Here is a 7,983-nt window from a genome sequence, read left to right as displayed (position 1 = left end):
GCCTTGGTTGTAAATATTTTGTTGTCTAGTTTCTTTGACTCCCGCTGTTGTCCTGTGGCTTACAAAGGAGATAGTGTAACACTTACTAAATTACTGGCATGCACAATGTGATTGATTGACTTGTTGTTGGGCTGTCACGACCATTGGAATGCACCCCCATGTGAAAGGTGCCTCAGACAAACACAACGGTGCTCACCTACTCAGGTTACCTGGGCTGCACTCCAGGTATTATAAATCGCATTGTCTGATTAAAAAAAAAGACGTGAAGGGGAGCGAAAAGACAAAAATTTTGCCTCCTCCCTTTTGTGTATCAAAAGAAAATATGTACTTTTCTCCAGGTGCGGGTTATTTCACTTTGCCTGTAATATGATCGGACACTAATACAGAACACCTGTCCCCGAAAATGAAATGCAGCATATAATGTAATAAGTGTATTGTCTGATTGGTTATGGTAATTCTTCATTTGGCCAAAATAAGTTTAAGCTCAACCGCCCTAAAACCCCTTAAGTAAAGTCACATGAAACAGATGTGGCTCTATGTTTCCAGAAAGATCTATGAGAAAACATGTTTTCTCACAGTAGAGGAACCACTGAACGTGGGCCCTTGACTGTGCAGGAGACTTTATCTGTGCAGAAAGAAAGCATTGGTGCATTGTTATATTTTACAGTGCAACATAAATCAAATATTATAGAAGTGCTGAGAATAAAAAGCATTTGACGTTTTTAGCGTGACAGTTCCGCAGTTCCCGTGTTTAAGTGGCGGCGGGAGCTTTGTGGCACTAGGCCGGGATCTCCTCCCGTTAAGCACACTTCCTGCAGGCTCTGTCCCCCCGGCAGTGACCCGATCCAGCTGGAGGAAGTAACCAATGAAGTAGATATTAGATCAACCCCGGGAAAAAAAAGAATATTAATAAAATTCTCTCAAGTCTCTACCTCAACCTACTGCACCATGAGATTTATTAATGAGTCCAAGCAGTAACACGGTGATGCTTTCATCAGAGCAACTCCATTAAACTACCCCCCCCATCCCCCACTTCCAGGTTCAAATGATCTATGGACACGATGATACCCCTCTGGAAGGTGTTGTGTTCCTAACGCCCGACGTCCAGACAGGGGTGGTCCGCGCGATCGGATCCTTTGACATCACAGCGAACATGAAAACATGAAACATAGTTATTGATCACAGAGTTCACGCTAATCAAATAGCACCCTGGTTTGTTTGAAGTTAAAAATGGTTACAGTGGGTGTTTATCGTTGCACTTCAGGACCCTCTTGCCTGGCCCCTCTTAAACATACACGGACAGAAGTGTTATTTGTATTGTTAAATTTACATTAAGTCCATTTTAATTGCATCAGCCCACTAAAGAGATCTCACAGTAATGGGCCTGACAGAGAAAATTGCAATCATCTGTGCAGGGCCTGCGGCGGTGTAATGGACAAACCTGATTAATTTAATCTTGTTGCGCTCCATTATAGCTGCACTTTATCATTTCAACAGATGGAACACTAAGAAATTAAAAAAATGCTCTCAAGGATGTGCGGCATGCTGTCGCTCCATTCCCCCTCATCCCCTCATCAGAAGGTGTGTGTGTGGGCTCCTCTGTAGATATGAGGGCCTTGACTTCAAGCTCTGGGTGAGTGCATTATCAGACCCAAATGGGATTATGGGAGCAGCCAATTGATGCAATGAATCACCAGAATTGTCCTGTGATGTATATTGCTGAGTTATTATTAAAGGGTTATCTAATAATCAGTTGATCCAATGAGTCGGAATTAGCACAAGGAGTAGAATGAAAATTGCTTGTCTATATACTGTAGGCCTATATGGAGGATATTCAAATAACAATAAATGTAGTATTTGTTATATTGTAAGTGCTCTAAGGACTTGTTTCATTTTCACTGTACATTTTGTGCAAATGATAAATTCATATGGTCTGAGAACTGCAAATTGCACATGATTAAAAACACTGCAAAATTGAAGATATTTAGGAAAAATAGCAGGTGCTTGACAAACATTACATATTGTTGAATAACATAATGCTCTCATTTTACACAGGAGCCTGGCAGCCTGCAAGGTATTCTAGAAGAGATCTACAGGAGGCGCTCTAGGTCACAGAGAGAGAGAGAGAGAGAGAGAGAGAGAGAGAGAGAGAGAGAGAGAGAGAGAGAGAGAGAGAGAGAGAGAGAGAGAGAGAGAGCGAGCGAGCATTTTAAGAATATCTGCAAAGTGCAAACATTCACCAAACTAAATAAAAAATAAATAACTACATTTGGACTAGCAGTCTACCCTGGAAAATTGGCAAATGAAGCATGCAAAAGCTTTATGCAGAAAGACTTTTATCAGAAAATAGCGAAAACAATTTGGCTACTTGTATTCTGGAGAGGGGTTTTATATTTGAATAATAGCCCAATAGAACACAAAATAAATAAAATCATATTTTTTCGCTGGGATAAAATTGGACATGGGGAGAAACACTGTTATTGTACGAGGTGTTTACACCTCTCGCATGTTGAACTTGATACACTGTAGCCTACTGATCAGCGCGTCCGTGGACGCACGCATGCGGAGATCTCGTTATCGTTACTGCAGGCTTGCAATCACTTGTTACTTTGAAACAACTACATGCTGGACTCCGATCATCTCTGCGTTGGCTTAAGTTGCCTTTTGATGACGGAAACACCTTTTAACGCCATTGAAAAGTAGTGCGAGTTGCCTGTGAAAACATGTGCAAAGCCACCGTTATGGACAGCAGCGATCAGACTTGTTGCATGTGCTGTGGCAGCGTTAATATATAAGGTAGGCTCTTACAATGACACGACTCTTTTTGATAGACTTATTTTCAGTGGTGGAAAAAGTAGGCTACTACATTGTTCAAGTAAAACTATCAGTACTGCAATGAAAGTAGTTACAAGTAGTTGGGTAATCAAAATTTACTTGAGTAAAAGTACAAAAGTATTGGTATCAAAATATACTTAAAGTACCAAAAGTAAAAGTACTCATGCAGAATGTCCCATTTCACAACTTATATGTCTAACATGTATTAAAAAATACTTTTGAAAATAGCAGATCTTCAAGCACACAACACGTTGCATAGTAGATCAACTATTTTCAAATAGCCAAAGTTTAATAGGGCTGAAGTGGTTAATGTGTGTTTTGTAATAAAACAAATCTAAAAGTAACTTGTAACTAGTAAGTAAGTTTTCAAATAATTGTTGTGGAGTAAAAGTACAATATTTGCCTTTGAGATGTAGTGGAGTAGAAGAAAATTGGAAATACTCAAGTAAAGTAAAAGTACCTAAAAATTGTACTTAAGTACAGTACTTGAGTAAATGTACTTTGTTACTTTCCACCACTGCTTATGGATTCTATAATCATGGCAGTTAAAAATCAAATTATTAGCCTTACACTTTCATGGACCATCCTGCAAGTATAGCCTACTGCACACTCTGTTACCACTTACCTTATATGTAGGCTGACAATCTTTGCATGTTCAATCAATAATGCATAATTATGCTGCAACAGTGTGACTGATGCTGCTTTAATTGTGGTGAACTGTGGAGTCACAGAAAGAAAAAAAGTAGACTGAGCATTTAGCTAAATCTCATTTGGCTTCATTTAACTTAAAGAAAGCCTTTTTTTCTCCATCCTCCTCCAGCCTCCTCCAGTCTGCAATCATTTTTCTGTCTAATTATTTCCTTTTTTTTGTTTTTTTTTGCTGTGCACCACATTTGACAGTGATGGATAACAGGTTAAAAATGAATGTTTTCTCCTCAGCCAGTGAATGTTGGAGTGGCTCTATAGCATGCATGGTGTTCTGCCCTCAGACCAAAAGACCTTGGAAAGATTGTGTTCCCCCTCTGCTTTTCCCATTTCAATCTGATACAGTTTGTCTTCATTTTCTTCTGACCAGGACCTATTTATATGATGTATCGCTAAAGCACATCATGCAGACAGAAGTGTAGGTTATGTCAAAGTTATGCCATCAGTTTTACATTTTAGGTTGTAGAAGCAGAGGGTTGTGTGTGTGTAGCTACCTCAGCAGACGGCTAGACTAACAAAACTGAATAACACCCCCCCAATGGACCAAGTGCATAAATATTACCCGGTGAACTGCTGGTAATTACCTGGCCTTTCAGAACAATGTGTCCAAATTTAAGCAGTAGTTCAGCATCAGAATGCCAATCCAGGAAGCAGACAGATTTATGATCCCTGATCCAATGATATCTTTAACCACTTGAACCCCAGCATCCCTATTCTGTTAGATCAGCTATTTTCAGTGAAGAGATCAGCTGAGCTCATGGTGTTCAGCTATTTTCGGCTAAGAGATTTGGTGTAGATCGAACAAGGGCACACCAAGTATAGTGCAACTCATGTCTGTTTTGCTAAGTGTAGAGGGTCCTTCTTACAGGACAGTGGTTCATCTTGTTCATGGAGCATATTGGTTCACTCTGGGTCAGTCAGAGCTGATATCGCAGCATCCTTGGTTTAGATCTGTGGTCACACGGGCCGCGTGCTTCTGTCATTAAAGTGATGGGTTGTGGACAACATGGTACACTGTGATGATAAGTGAGTTCTGTCTCACACACACGTGCACACTCTCTCCACTCTCTAGTTCAAAAAACATTCTCTCGCCATCTTCTAATTCTCTGTATGATCTAGTCTACAGTATTTGGTCCTTGTTGTGAGTTTTGTAGATCCTCGGTGTGGTCCTAATAGTGATCCTTTACAATAGGTGGTGAGTGATGATTCAGTTTGAAGTGTTCCTCTGTGACCAAGCAGCGGGCCAGAGAACAAGATGACACGAGGCAGTATCATACGACAAGTTCACAAAGTTTATTGCACACATAGGGAATATATAGTGCTGGACACATGGCGTGACCAGAAGATATGAGATGTGAAAAAGAACAAGATTGTAATGGCACAACATTAAATAACACAATGCAATAGGAAAACAACTGCTAAAATGTTGCATTTAAGTATATGATGTTACCTTGTCATTAGTGTTTAAATCTTTCACTTTACTAGGATGATCTCACAAAGACTGGCTTTTTGTAGAAGTTGAAGGGGAATTTTGCCCCATGGTTTTCTTACCTTTTCTATGATGTTATGATATCCCAGGATGAACGGTACAGTAGAAAAATGTCATAACTCCATCCCGAGTCCGCCACAACTAAAAACGCGCGCCTATGGTCCTTGGGCTAAATTGCGTATCTTAATAGCTTTTTTTGGTGAGATCTGACGTTCATAGTGATCTGACACTGCAACGTGATTGTCTTGAATGCGGCCCACCGGAAGTCTCGCTAGACGAGATTTCCATCTCAAAAAAAAAAAAAAAAAAAGCTATTAAAATATGCGATTTAGCGCAAGGTCCATAGGAGCTTTTAGCTGTGGCGGACTCGGGATGGAGTTTAAAAATGTTCTACTGTACCATTCATCCTAGGATATCATAACATCATAGAAAAGGTAAGGAAACCGTTGGGCAAAATTCCCCTTTAAAGTGGGAAATGGATATTTTCATTTTCTACCCTTCAAAATCCTGCACTTGAGCGAGGGAGTGCTGCTGTACACAGAGCAAGTGACCCAAAGATGAATGTCAGAAACACATTCGGTTTTAAAGGTGTGGTAGTTCAACTGGAATAATGCTGTGTTTCTTGTCTGCTGCAATGAATAGAATTACTAACTATTTTCATTCACACATGCAGCAGATTCCCTACTGTATGGTACTGTACATGTGCTTCAGGTTTTCTTTAAGACTTCACTTCAGAAGAACATTCTCCAGTCTGTTCTCCTTACTTTTGAAGTTACATGCTCCTCCAATTACTGGGGCCATGCAGTCTCCCCTATGGTGTCCTTGGACAGCTCTCTGAGTGCCTGAAAATGTTGCGGCCCATTAATTCTGGATTGTCTTCATCTGTTTGCATAATTTCTCCCCCTCCCATAACCGTTCCCGCCTCCCCCCTTTTTCTATTCTCTCGGATTTATTTTCTGTCTTGTAGAAAGTGTAGATCTCAGCCATTTTTTGTGAAGTATTAGTAAAGTTGTAAATGCCCTCTGGTGTGTTTTAAAGCTCCTGCATGTCTGTCTCCTGATGATTATGCTCTCCTGCCAAGTGCCAATAACTGAAAGGTTTGCCTAAGATTAGAGATGGACCTTATTTGGGGTATAAATCCATGTGATTAACACTTACTTACAAAAAAATCCTTGAGATATCATAAATATATCTTAAACACAGTGAAAGCACGATACATTTGCCCCAAAAGATTTGCCTTGCTTGTCGTGTTTTCTTTAACCATATGCATTTTCAGGGTTTTTTCAGTCAGACTAATTTGCTGTCAGGCAGGGGGTTGTTTTTGCGACACAGGCAGACTCCAGAAATTAATTTATCCAAATAACCAAGCCCTCCTGGGCCATAGAGGTTGGGACACTGAAATGGCCCTGGTAGGCAAAGCCGCCTTTTGAAGTCTGGAATGTTTTGGCTGACTTAGAGCAGGCGACTGGACTAGAAGGATCGTTTTCACTCACCCATGGGATTTTTAACCATTTTCATACACTGAGAACAAAACAAAGTGAGGAAAAATGCCTGAGCTGATTTGCATCGACTTTGCCATCTAAAAGTGAGGGGGGTGGGGAATTAAGTGAAACTGATTTGGGGAATCTGGAGATTTGTAAGATATCTTCTATTATTTTGATAACACTGCTACAACATAATTATTCTCTGACAAAACATTGTCCAAACCAGTGATGCCAATGACTCCCTAAAGAGGGACATCTGACTATAGATTCATCACCCCCACCAAACTCCACCAAACATAACCTTGTTTTTTAAGAACAGTTTCAGGTTCATCCTATAAGAAGCAAGCCACATAATTATCCTCATTATTAATGCACAATTGGAGCTAATGATGTGTGGTCATTTGGACTAGGGGCAAACTAAATACAAGGTCCATCCTAATAATACAAACACTCTGAATCACGGTGCAAAAGGCCCTCATTAGTGAAGGGTGCGTGACGAATTTATTATATCAAGTGTTTAAAAAAAATTATATTAGGGACAAGGGACATTAATAAAAATGATTTCCCTTTTACCTATTAGACCTCCTAAAAGGCTTTTTCCCCTTCTAAAATCATAACAATTAAGATGCTGTGTTTTCATTAAACCACCCCGAGGAAAGGAAAGTGCAGAAAACCAGGCAGACTTGAGTAACGGAGCACTTGAGTTTCCAGCGTAATAAATAATTCACAGGTCCTGTGTGATGAGCTGCTGAGGGCAGAAATCCCTAATGACAGCTTTTTATAACCTATGACTCAGCTGGCCATTATGCTCCTGACATCCCAACACAGACCACATCCCCTCTTGCAGGCCACTCCCCTCTCTCTCCCTCTCTCTGTCTCTGTGTCTTTCTCCGCACCCCTCATAGCCCACTGCACTGACAAATATATCAACAGTTCTTTTTGAAAAAATACCTGTCCTTATACATAATTATATCCCTTTAGGAAAGCTCATCGTTTGATGAATGTGTCTAAAAAAATGGAAGATTTGTGCTGTAAAAGAGGTCATAATTGTATCAATCAAGTATGTACCTACTTCAATTAATAATAATAATAATATATTTTTAGATAGTGCTATAATTTGTTTACTTTTATTTTGTAAAACCATATCATAAATGCAGATTATCGCATATTGGAAGCAAAATCCAGAGTGTTACTAACTCAATTGTAAAAAGCTTCCCGTAAGTTTCCATTAACACTCTTTACTGTGTTGCTCTTGAAAAGTGTCAAGGAAAGGGGGATGTGCGTATGATGTCCTTTAGTATTATAGGACATGGGTGTTCTGTCATGGTGCTAGCAGTGTGTAACAACCCTGTTTTGGGTTTGTTTGTTTGTTGCCTTAATTCATTTTGATCTGGTGTCATTTTGTCCTCTAGGCATATGAGTGCTGCTGCTGTTGCTGCTGCTGCTGTGGACGTGTGAGGTAAGAGGCTC

At 40.0% G+C, this 7,983-nt stretch overlaps 1 protein-coding gene across 4 annotated transcripts in view; it reads left to right on the top strand.

Moving 5' to 3' along the window:
• Positions 1–2,725: 2,725 nt before the first annotated feature.
• Positions 2,726–7,983, top strand: part of eya1 (EYA transcriptional coactivator and phosphatase 1) — a 77,938-nt gene continuing 72,680 nt past the window's right edge. For 2 of the 4 annotated variants that reach the window (XM_084049091.1, XM_084049090.1), the window contains exons 1-2: positions 2,729–2,796; positions 7,926–7,972. The gene's annotated coding sequence lies outside the window, so the exon portion shown is untranslated. Of the gene's footprint in view, positions 2,797–7,925; positions 7,973–7,983 lie in introns of those variants that run through there. The other 2 variants (XM_084049092.1, XM_084049089.1) reach the window with 2 other exon arrangements.

Source organism: Gymnoscopelus microlampas (assembly GCF_963454915.1).
Source record: "Gymnoscopelus microlampas genome assembly, chromosome: 22".
Classification (NCBI taxonomy): domain Eukaryota; kingdom Metazoa; phylum Chordata; class Actinopteri; order Myctophiformes; family Myctophidae; genus Gymnoscopelus; species Gymnoscopelus microlampas.
The sequence above is the reverse complement of the archived record's forward strand: the minus strand, read 5'-3'. Positions and strand labels throughout refer to the sequence as shown.